The following is a 13,618-nucleotide window of genomic DNA, read 5'->3' on the forward strand; positions in this document are numbered from 1 at the left end:
CATGCCCAATAGCATTTTAATATCAAAGGTATCGTGAGCTTTCCAGGCGAAATCCTGGCCAGGTATTTGAAATTCTATTTTTTTTTTAATTTTAAGTCAGTGATTTACAATGCTCCTTTTATACAATTTACATTGTGTATTCAAATTATGGAAATGTGCCCATTGATAACTGCTTTAATAATATTTAAGTCTATATCAGAAGAATTAGAAGAGGTAGTTCATTTTAAATCATCACTCCCAATATTGAATTTGTTGACAGTACTAGTGGATGCGATGACGGCCCCGAGCTCGGATGTCTTTCCCTAGAAAGATATACGGGTATGTACCGCCCAAATGGGTCTCTCTTTCACAAAAACAAATGCGTAAACATGGGGCGGTTTTTCCTGTGAAATTTCCTAATCATGGAGTCGATAACATGGGTAACATCTTTATGATTTAGAAATACCTTCACAGCATCAGACTAAAGGTAAATTACCAGATGTTTGAGACTGAAAATTCCAAACAATGGGTCTGTCTATAGATTATACATGGGTAGAAGTTTTGAACTTGGGCCGAACACCCCTTGTGAGAATTTGGGGAGTACCCCCACCCTCCCCCGCCTCAGAGATTGTAGAATAGAAGTTAATATCTTGAAAACATAATGTGGTACAAATTAAATTACATGCCCATTGTAAGTATTAGTTCTGTGCATGGTCGTAAGACCGAACATATAAAGACAGTGTGGATCTTTAAGCTTTTCTTTTAAAAAACGTCGTTTTCTCACGTTATGTTTCCTAACTCATTTCCGTCCACGTTTCCTAGGCAGTATCGTGTTGTTACTGTGATAAAGGTCAGGGTGTGTACTTTGTCGGTTATAATTATATATATATATGACATCGGAAACCGTCAAATATCCTCTTCATTATGTTTCCATCTTGCTTTTGGATAGCTTGTCTGTAGGATTCTATATACCATCATGACAACAATCCAGTTCTTTTTATCCATTATAGATAATTTGATTATTTGAATATGTGTTCATACTGTGTCAAGGATCTTATGAAACATATAGTGGGCAGAATCATATTTTGCATCTAAAAATAAACACCCTGACCATGTACTTTGAAAGAGTCAATGAACCTTCACAATTCGAAGTGTGTGTCTATTGTAGCTTTGATTATATTGTAAATGCTTTCATATTGGCAGATAGGATAGTTTTTCGTTTGTTATATATAGGATGTTTTTTTACTTTCTACTCTTGAGATATTATTTCCATCTATTTAGTGTTATTGAAGGATGTTTTAATGCAAATGTAACCGACCGTGGGTGGGTTGGTAGGTAATGGATGGGTCAGTTGGTTGGTTGGTTGGTCGGTCGGTCGATTGGTTGATTGTGAGTGGGTGGGTCGGGGTGGGCTAGTGGGTTGATAGTTGGTTGGTTGGTTGGTTGGTTGGTTGGTTGGTTGGTTGGTTGGTTGGTTGGTTTATATTTTACACAAAGAGTCAAAGATTACTTTTCCCCAGAATGGAATACCTACCAGCATAAATTCATCTTCCAAGCTAATGAATTATTGAATGTTAAGAAACCCTTTAGAACTTCAGCTTTATTTAATGCATTAGTATTCACAAACTTGAGGTTGCCATAGCAACATTTAGATGTTCATCTCAAGAGATAGACTTAACTATACATTATAAATTTTGTAGATTTTGATTAACCAAAGGCCATATTTGCATTGAAAATGAATATCGTTTTTTTTGTTTATCTGTAAGTTGCATACCCCTCTCAGACAGCAATACCTGTCATGGCATGTAACCTTTGAACTCTTCCGTCTTAGGATACATTCCCTTGTCGACCAAACACTCTCAACACTTGAGAAAACTTGCAAAGTATATTTACAAGGCATTCAGACTTAGAAAAAACGTTTGTTTTTTTATTTAATAAGATGTGCTTTGAGTTAACCTTAACCCGTTTCCTTTCATGCAAGTACGTATGAAGTCTTTCTATTTATGCGTGTTGTCTGTAGTGTAGGACAAAGATCTTAAATGCGAAATAAACTCCATAGATAGACAACGTCAGCTTCTCACTATCGTACAAATATTGTAAATGTGAAGGCCATGAAAAGGATATACAAGACACACACACTGGGGCTTACCGCAGAGTTCATAAAAAGACAGAGTCAAAGTCATATTAATTGCCTCTTTTTCGTCTACTCCAGAGATGTCTTCATATAAAAACTAATAACACTACCTTATTTGTGTCCAAAGAAAGCGTTTTAAAAAAAGAGATCTTTCTTTTGAACGGATTTTCATTTATATAATGCCGTGTGTTTTGCATGCAATGTACAAAAGCTCATTTCAAAATGGCACCCCGCCTGGGACGCCGGGTGCAATTCTCTCTTAATAGTAATTAAAGTCCTTTCAAGCAATAAACCGGTATGGATAGCTTGCTTGTTACATGTTACGTCTATTATAACCAGCGCAGAGGAAAGTCCTTGGGTTTCGGGAAACCCCTTGAAGAGTCGAAGACTTCATAGGCTATAACAGTGCACAGAAGATTTCAAAATGTTTAATCAACGAGTACTGAAAGAAAAACTTTTCTCTTGTTTTCAGCGTATACCGAAAAATTTACACTGACTCATCTGGGAGTCTTCTACTGATGTGCGGAAATGTACTTATTAAGGTACTTGATGGATGCACATTTCTACTAGAATGTGGTTACATAATCACTGTTACCACCGTCTAAAGAAAGACATTAACAGCGCACCGTTGAAATATGTACATCGGAGACAACCAACAGAGCGTTCCTTAAGCACTCTAAAACCAATGTTTCGTCAAAGTATATTTTCGATAGTTCGTCTTGCAAAGTACTTTTGACATAGTGGTACAAGCAGGAACGTGTTTTGCCACCTACATTCTTTCGCGTTTGTTTATACCAAAGATGTATTTGACTTTTTCATGATTAATAGAAAAATCTAACCATGTGTATTACATTAACCTGAACAACCAATCAAATATATTTACGATAATCGTTACTATAAAGCAAATAGTATGAAAATTCTAAACTCCGGTCTTGAGCTTAATTATTACAAACCCTTGTGTGATGTTTAATTCAACATTTAATTAAAAATTGAACATTTGGTATTAATGAAATTCAATTCAGATTTAGAAAAGCTTATTAAGATAGACAATAAAGTAATAAATATTTGCTTTAAAACATTCGTGTGTGTGTATGTATGTGTGTGTATGTGTGTGTATGTATGTGTGTATGTGTGTGTATGTGTGTATGTATGTGTGTGTGTGTATGTGTGTGTGTGTGTGTGTGTGTGTGTGTGTGTGTGTGTGTGTGTGTTTTCAGTGTTATTCAGCTAAAGGTTATACAATTCAGTAACTTGGGAAACAAATTGAGTGTGGCTATACTTATACAAAATTAATAAGCTTTTTTATTTCGAATTACAGCGACGTACATTATTGATCATTATATGTGAGAGCATTCGAAAGTTCACGAGGAGGTCAACATTACAGATGGCTAGTTGCTCCCTCTGAATAAACATGAATATATTATTATCAACAGCTGAACGAGATACTCAAAATTTGATAATTTGACATTTGAAATTTGACAATTTAATAATTTGATCCCTTCTAAATTATATTTATATCGCAATGAACTAATAGTCCATTACATATATGTTTGCATAATTAGTAATCTTCGGTATTTAACCCATATCTCTAGAAGGCACACTTCAAATTCCATATACTTTGGCACATACATCAACCCTAACAGGCGCACATATCCTATAAAAGCCCATTGGCGCAGTATTTTAGTTTTAACGCGTGATTTGCATAATTAATGATTTTCGTTGATTAGGTATATCTTAATGCACTATATTATCTGAAATGTCAAGTTTGCATTCTAAAGATATTGCCTAACAATAACAAATGATTATTTATGCGCATTACACCCTACAATTAAAAACTATATAAAAAGCTATATCAAACACGTGATTTGTTATGGGTGATTTATGTACCAAATTATGTGAAATATTAATTTTGCATTCCTAAGATATAGCCTAATTTCCCAAGCATCAATCATACAAATTTCACGCAATTAATGATGTTTCGATAATTAGGCTTCAAATTTCATGTAGTTTCATAAAATTAATTTTCCACTGAAGTGGTACATCATGTATGATGATTATAGCTCAAAATTTTGCATTCAACATTCTATGGTTTTGCCCTTACGGGAGGCATTCAGTTTAAATCTGGTTAAAAAATTAATTACTTGCGTAAAAGTTCAGATATAGGCTCAGAGGTAACTTTCGCGTATGTTGACTTTTATACCATGAGTTTCTTTTCTGGCTTGTTGGATTTGAATCGAAATCCCGAACAGTATGAAATTACTCACAATAATCCTGGTTGTTTACAAGAGGAAGCAAAATTATAGATATACCATTAATGACGTGGGCGAGTAAAGGGTCAATGCGTTATCAAATTCGACATAGATGTTTTGTAGCCCAGCATCAGTTTGTTTCACAAAGATAGGATGTATCGTAACACCGTTCATGCAAACTTGTAACCCTGCTTACAGGGAAAGGATACCCTGTGATTTAACGACTTTCAATAAAAAAATATGAATATTAAACATGATAAAATGTGCTGGTTTCATTCACTTTCACTTATCAGTATGGGGGGAAGACGTCGATCAAAACGTCTCTGCACATAGGCGGAAGTGACGGACGGACTTAGACACTACTTCCGCTAATACAAGTACACTACTCGGAAACTACAATGGCTTCTCCACAACATGAACCAATTGTTGGCTACATGTATAAACCTGACTATATAGGGATGAAGTTGATGTTGAATCGACAGATAATGACTCAGATACAATAGCAATGTCATTTCAGATGACTTCAGGGAAAGTGACAACGAAGCTGTAGAGTTAGCAACAGCTATTGATCGTTCTCGCCTGTCATCACTGTCCAGGTGTAGATGTGGCCAATGTGAAATTATGTCGACCATAACATTAAAGTAGGAAAGTGGCTCCATCCCTAGCTCAACACAGCGAATTTTGAAATTCTATGTGGGCGATCGAGATGTGTTTTTTTTTATTTTGTCTTTTCTTATCGGCTGATGATGTAATAAAATAGCCACTTCCCGTATTGCACTATGGCATTTCTCCTGCGCAACATTGCTCTTAGAAGCAGCAAAAGATTATGGACTTTTGTAATCCTGAATTCTGTCAAAACCTCTGTCTGTTGGTACATCATAATACGGTTCGCTGACAAAACTACTTTTTTGAAAGACTAGCTGGTTAAAAGACAAAAAAATATGTCGAGACTAAAAGACGAGTCATAGTAAACAGTTGAATATATACTTTTTATATAACTTATTTCTAATCATTACTGCTGCATCATCTACAACGGGAACGTTTTATGAAACCCCTTTTGTTAGATATAGTTACTACTTGTAATATCGTACACCCTGAACAGTATTAAATCACCTACGGGTAAATGTACTTGTGTAGTTGTACACATAATATGGTACATAATTTTAAATCCATCAAAATTATTTTTGGATCCGCACTCTAAAATCAACTACCCAAAGAATCACAAGTTCAACTTGTTGCTGTATTATTTCCGGACGCAATCGAACCTAATTGACAATGTACAATGTCTAATTATTGGTATTTTAAAACGTTTAAGTGAATACACTGTTGGTTGTCTGATCGCTGTAAGGTAAATATACACCTGAAACAAACCAGTTAACAAATCGAACTAGGTTATATTTCTCCAAGGATATCTTTGCATATATAAGCTGACAAGCGTTATACACTCTGAACACATTCAGCAATTATTAGTCCTGATCCCAGGTGATGTTATCCCATCAAAATGCAAAAATGAAACAAGTCGACAATTGTAGCTTATCCTGATCTACGCAATACAAATCGTAAATACGTCATTGGTTTGTAGCGTTAACTCCCGTGCTGAATTCATTTTGACAGAATCCCCTCTGGGATAGCAATCTATGTGTCTTGAACGTACGCTGCATTGGAGATGAAATCTCATCAACGAACGCTTTCTCTGATGATAAGTGCAATCATGGTTTGAAGATTGACTGGAGCGAGACAGAGCCCTCTACTGTTAATTGCATTAACCTATTATACCATCGTAACGATTACGTTGTCAATGACGACCAACACTACTCTCGTGTTCAGATAATCATCAACTATTATCCAATACAATCTGCTTCGTCTAGCCTCCTATATTTTGTATGAGAAATGGGCATGTTTACCTCACACACACACACACACACACACACACACACATAAACACACACACACACACACACACATAAACACACACACACACACACACACACACACACACACAAACACTGACAAGCAGGCAGGCAGGCAGGCAGGCACACACATACATACATACATACATACATACATACATACATACATACATACATACATACATACATACATACATACATGGCAAAGGTATACATGTTATATTAAAAACGTCAAATGAAACTTTAATAATACAAGGCAAAGAACACCAACTCTTCTGAAAGGTCTAACGTCAAAGCCTGTTAGCGAATTAGAAAAAAACGTCACCACGCATGTTTTACGGAAAATCTTGTTTCGTAACAACACCTTTATTTCTAAGGCTTGTATTTTTTTAATTTTTCATAATTCCGTAACAAATCATGTGTAATGTTATTTTCAAGAAGATCATGCAATGTATATCCTTGGGGGGGGGATGTTGTTATGGGTCAAAGGTGAAGATGCTTGGCAGGAATATCCGTCACAGACAATGTATTTGCTTATGTGCTTATATAGGCATATCGCTAAAGCATGTTGAATTATATAAGGCTATTCTACTTGGCAATTTCTACTGACTTTCAGCAGTGTTAGTTTTCTGTAATGATTCATGCACAGCATGTAAATGTGTTTTAAAGCAAAAGTGCAACCAGCCAAGTCTGTAGTCATAGTAACCGATCAAAATATGTCAGCCAAAAGTGCAACAGTCTCGTCTCTAGTTTAGTAACCTATATCAAATGTATGTAGAAATTCCCGCCAAACATGAACGGATGTACATGTGTATGTAAGAGACATGCTTGTCATGTAACTTTTACAGTTTTTGATTAGTCTCTTCACATCTAGTACTTTAACTCTATTAGTGGTGACTGTCATCTCTATCAAGAACCTCATACCTTACATTTATTGTTACATTAATCAACGCATCTTTCCTGCTGTCACTTTATGCGCGCATTTTTGAAGTGGCAAGCTGCCGCTTAAAGATTCCATGTACATTCCGTTTTGAACCGACAGTAATACAAACTGTTTGAATGAAATGTACTTTGTGTATGCACGAAAGTCCTATAAGTTATATCTTTAAAACTGGCTTCGTGACTGGCGTCTTCAAAGACATCGTCAAACAGATCGCTATGAACTCACGAAGACTGGCTTTTATTCCATTTTAAGCTTGCTAAAACGTACATCGTTATAGCGATGGAGTAAAACATTTCCTGTAACGCCAGCATGATTTGGAGTACATTTTATTGCATGTTCATGACTAATAAGGATGAAATTCAAAACTTCATGGTCACATTGTACCTATATATATAGATATACATGTTACATGTATACAATAGAAGGTCTTGAGGAAGAAGATAACGGCGATGAGGAGATATAGAGAGGTCGAGAAGATAAGTCGATGAGACGGTCTATGTCGTGAGTTTTCCTTTTACAAGTACTATTTCACGACATTGGACAATACATCTTCAACATCCTGAAGGTTAAAGAGCATAACAATCAGTCCTATTTAGCAGCTTCTGTAAAATTTACTTAACAGGACTGATGTCTTTTCCGAGTTTCCGTTACTCATTGCATACTTTTTGTCATAACATACTTTATACCTGTTTGGTTGACCCTATCTGTTAAGATGCAGGGTGTCATTCACAGTTTTGATAAGTTGTGTTTGTCATCAATCAATCAAAAACACCCAGAGAGCCCTTGCGTCCATGCACTATATGGCGATGTTCGAAGGTGCTGAACAGGGGGTGTTTGAAATGCCCTTGAGGATGACTCATTCCTGATTAATTGATCCAGATTAGAGAACCGTCATAAGTTAACATACTGTTCGAGTTGAACATTCACTTTCCCCGTACGACTTAAGTTTACACTGAGGGATGTGTAGTAGTCCTTTGTCACTGGGGCAAAGTACACGAGAAGGAGATTTAGTAAGGATCAGATTCGATTTGTACCTTTAATTGCTTAATTGCAGTATTGCTAAGTGACTAATAGATGATTAAGAGTGCTTTATACTGTATTCGGTAGTGAACTGGTAACTAATGTAGTTCCATGGAAGTTGATACGTGACATAGTTCGATTTCTTGATACGTGAAACAATCCTGGCTACAGTGTTAGAGCATGTAAAATTTGTAGATGATTGTCTTATGTCTGTAGGTGGTCAAACCATACAAAAAAGCATTACTATTAAATAACATTGGATAAATTTAGTGCATGGACGAATTTTCCATAAACTTCCTTTGTCCGATAGCGACGAATGAGACCTACTTTATTGAGCTGGTAGTAGATTTAATATCATGTCATAGTAATTTGTCTTCAAGAAATTGTGTAGATCATAGAATGTTACCACAATATTGCATGCGTAATGCACTGAATCAGATAAATAGAACTTTATCCTATATATGGCCAATAGGACGGCATATCTAGTTAAACTGAAACTTAGTGAGTAGTACTTTCAGTTGAACTTTGTTTCGTGTCATCCACGTGACTTCCATCCTGATGTGGAATGTCAGCCAGAGGGGACCATTGGTAAAGCTCATTGTTATCTGCATTTTGGTGAAAGTTCAGGTTATGACGGGGATTAAATTTGGTAAGTGGGAAATATAAATACAAACACAGAGCCCTGGAGTATTACTAATTGCAGACCTTGAGGTTTAGAGATATGTATGGACATAGACATGTGGCCGTTCTTCGGGTAACATTAATTATAGTCAGTCAGTCAGTCAGTCAGTTTATTAGTCAAAATATACTAATTGTACAAAACCATGCGTTCAAATACTAACAGTAGAGATATAGAGATATCAGTGGTATTACAATCTCAGGTATTGAAATTAAGGACTCTGCATTTGCAGACGACATGACATGTTTTTTGACCAGTATTAACTCAGTTAATGTTCTTTTTAATATGCTGAAGAAATTTGCTCTTTGCTCAGGGTTAAATGTAAATGTTGATAAGACTGAGGCTGTATGGATTGGAAAGTGGAGGTTTAGACAGGATAATATGTTCGGGGTAAAATGGCCCACATCTCCTATTAAGATTGTAGGAATATATTTTTCATATAATAGACAAGATGCAATAAAGAAAAATGTCTCTAAAGCTATGGATAATATGAAGAAAATTTTGAACTCTTGGAAAAGCAGAAACCTCACCTTATTGGGTAAGATTCAAATTATCAAAACCTTAGCGATTTCACAGTTTTCATATCTTATACAGTCCATTGAAATTTCTAAAGATATCATCCAGGAGATTCACCGAATTATCTACAGTTTTCTGTGGAAGGGTAGAGACAAAGTGGCAAGAAGAACTATGATAGGAGACGTGGGCCAAGGAGGGCTAAAAATGCCAGACTTATCAATTATGAAGGATGTAAATAGGGTTTTTATAGTGAAAAAATTATTGGACCCTACAGCCCAAAGACTTTGGAAATATTTTGTTGATAGTAAGCTACAAAAAAATAGGTGGTAACATAGTGTTTAGATGTAATTTTGATACAAAATATTTACCTGTTAAATTTACTGACTTCATGACAGATTGCTTTGATACATGGAGTAAATTTACGAAAGAGCAGCAAGACAGTAGAGATCAGTTAATTTGGAATAATAAGCATATTCTGATTGGAGGACATTCATTTTATTATGAGGATTTTAGTAAAATTGGTATAAACAGTGTATCTGATTTGTTTTTGGATGATAAACCAATTCCATGGGAGAGAGTTTCTAATGATAGGTTATCACTGATACAAAAGCTCAGATGGTTTGGTATCATTTCATCTATCCCAGCATTTCTAAAAGAAAGTAAAACTAGACACTTAGACAATGTATACCTCACCATTGAAGACTCACTTCAGACTCTGGACAATGTATCCAAGGAGAAAATTAAATTTGAGCTCCTACGAAGGAAATTTATACCTCCTAGTAGCCAGATGAAATTGGAAACTCAACTTGGTATTGGAAATCTTCCTTGGGACAGACTCTATGGTTTGATTACAAGTATGACAATAGAGTGTAAAAGTAGGGAATTTCAGTTTAAGCTGTTGCATAACATCTTGTATACAAATGGTCAACTTCATAAGTTTAATCCAGAAAAATATCCATCCCCTTTGTGTACTTTTTGTAAAACTGCTATAGAAACTCATGAACATCTCTTTTTCCAGTGTAGTTACTCAGAAGCCCTCTGGAATGATGCCTTAGTTTTTTTGAAAAAACCACTGAAATTACAGCACGATCCAAGTAAACTGTGTAAAATATTATCAGATCCAGAAGAATCTATTATAGTGAATTTTATATGTCTCATTGTTAGAAGACATATTTACTATTGTAAATTCCTGGAAAAAATACCACGTTTCGAAAGTTTTCTTCCGTATTTGAAGAGTATATACCATTGTGAGTATTGGATAGCTGTACAAAAAAAAGAAATTAACCACACATTTGAAAAAGTGGTCTGGTTTGTGCGATCTATTCAAGACCTTGTAACATGCCTTTTTGTTTTTGTTTTTTTTAGTAATGTACTGCTCTGTGGGACCCAGATCAAAATGGAAATAAAGAAAAAGATTCTTAAATACAAAAAAATACTAACAGTTTACTTATATCCTCAAAGGGATACAAGCTTAGTCTATTCATTTTCACTGGTTCTTACGTCACACCCGTAGTAGTTAATTTACTGGATGAATATACCAAATACCACCATTTCCTCTTGGTAGCACTCAAACCTGCATTCATGCATATATAATCTTATAATAGGTTCGATGGCATGATCTACTATAATTTTGTAAACTAACATATCAAGGAAACCATTACCATGGAATCACATGTTCAAACTACACAAGCAGACGATGTTATCACAAAAAGGACGCTTTAACATTAATATGATCCTGTAAGTATTTCTTCTAAACCACTGAAGTACTAAAGAAAATCATACCATTAGCTAGCGCAGATTCAAGCTTTTTAAATTTTATGCTCGATCCATACCATTGAAGCATACATTTTGTGTATCGTATTTTGGGTTCTATTACTCACTTTTTTCTGGAGATGGTGTAACGGAAAAGTCTCAGCTAAGGACACCCCTAGTATAATTTATGCAAATATGCAAATAACCTACTCAAAAGTCAAGATCCTGTTAGCTGGTGTGAAGAAACCTCTCCCTCTCATCTTTATCAACTTATTGCAGCAAACAAAAGTGCTTCTTGAAGGCGTATATAAAAAGAGTAAACCCTTCCGAAAAGGTTGTTTTGACATATTTCGGAATTAAAATCTGATCTCTTGGCGCCGTTCGTTTATTAACAAGAGAAGATCAACAAGCAATGTCTCAACAATTCTATACGTATCTCTGACACAAATTGGCTCGGCATTTGAGTCACATTACAAACGGCCACAGTGTGTTTAATGCAGCGTGGACTACAGTGATACCAGCAATACCTGAACAAGTATTTAGGTACCATAATAAGAAGGGATAACCTATAGTTTTCATGACTCGAGAATACTGGCTTTCATTAAGGTACATTGCCGGGAGGTAAGATTCGGCTTGGAGTCGTTTAGTGCTTGTTCGGGAACTTTTGAGGACTCCGGCTCATTATATCCAACTCTCCAAGCAAAACGATTGACGAATTTTATAAATCACGATTATGCCGTCACCTATAACAAAGTTGAATTCAGGTGTAAAATTACACGACAAATAAACGCTCCTTCTTTGTGGTAATAGTTTTGAAAAAAAACACTAGTTATCGGATCGCTGAATAGAAGATTGACAACTTGAAATAAATAAACATTTGGTTGAAGTGATTGAACAGTGGAGATGTATATACGACCACCTTACCGTGATCACCACGTGAGATGGTCGCATACAGATCACCACTGTAAGATTGTAAGGTGGTCGTATACAGATCATCAGTGACCACTGTAAGATTGTAATTACATTCTTACAGTGGGGATATGTGATGGTGATGTGTACATGACCGTCTTTAAAGCTGACAATTAAGACAGACAGACAGACAGACAGACAGACAGACAGACAGACAGACAGACAGGCAGGCAGGCAGGCAGGCAGGCAGGCAGGCAGGCAGATAGACAGGCAGGCAAGCAGGCAGGCAGGCAGGCAGATAGACAGACAGAAAGACACACACACGCACTCACGCAGTATGAAAAAAGAGAATAGAGAGTAGGCAAGATTGGAGTGAGATGTGAAGAAAATGCCCTATTAACAAAACTAATGTGAATATATTATAAGGAGAAAAGAGCAAGACTGACATACATTGACTGAATATGTACAATAAATAATTATGTTTGTTGCATTGCATCGTGTATTGGCCAAAAAAGAACACAAACGCTCTGAATTATTCTTATTGAGGACATCAGGAAAGACAGAAAGTAACTCGACTGAGAATTAATTGTAGCTATAATGACGTTTACATTGAAGTTCCTGTATACACTTCACTAGATGTCCGCTCACAGCATTGTCGAATAATCTGCGAAGAAAGAGGACGTCGTCGACCCACCCTAGTTTAAGCCTCCGACCCTAAACATTTTTTAAACATTTAAAACAAAAAAAGATAAGAAGTTCTTTGTCTTCTTGACCTACAGACAGGTCTGTTTTCTTTCCCCAGCGATAGATGTACATATTTCATTAAACTATCACAGGAGGGGGTATTCTGACCGACGTTTTGCTTTGTTTTTGTGTCGAAGCAATATTACACACACACACACACACACACACACACACACACACACACACACACACACACACACACACACACACACACACAATTAAAAAGATAACATAAAATAAAATAAATTCCCGACCTATTTTCTGAGGCCGTGTTATCGGAAAGACTCACCTTAATATACACTTAGCCCCATCAGAACCAAAAGAGTTTTTCTAAATATCGCAACTGAGATTTAACACAACAACGATTCAGCAATAAGTAAATTTTAAAAAAATACTATTGGCATCAGATGTAAAGGTGGGACTCTCTCTCCATACCACTTAGGGTATTCTGATAACAACATCAAAAACAGATAATCAAATAATCTTGACGTCACACGTACGTGATACCTGACTTCAAGTACATCATAATTAGCTTTCCTTTCATAAATATCTGTGAGAAGAATGAACGTTTTTGAAAGAGGACAGGGTATCCTTGTGGGGCAATAGATTATATCAGTATTTTCCTATTGTGCATGCATACTTGTAATTAGAGGAAATGTCATGAGAAACTCCCTCCTGTCGCTATATTCACGCTCTATAAACACGACTATAACTGTTTCGTTTAAATGAAAGTGGTTCATTTGAAAAATTCTTCTTCTCAATATCTAGGTATGTGTTCTATAT

This window comes from Glandiceps talaboti, chromosome 16, assembly GCF_964340395.1.
Source record: "Glandiceps talaboti chromosome 16, keGlaTala1.1, whole genome shotgun sequence".
Lineage (NCBI taxonomy): Eukaryota > Metazoa > Hemichordata > Enteropneusta > Spengelidae > Glandiceps > Glandiceps talaboti.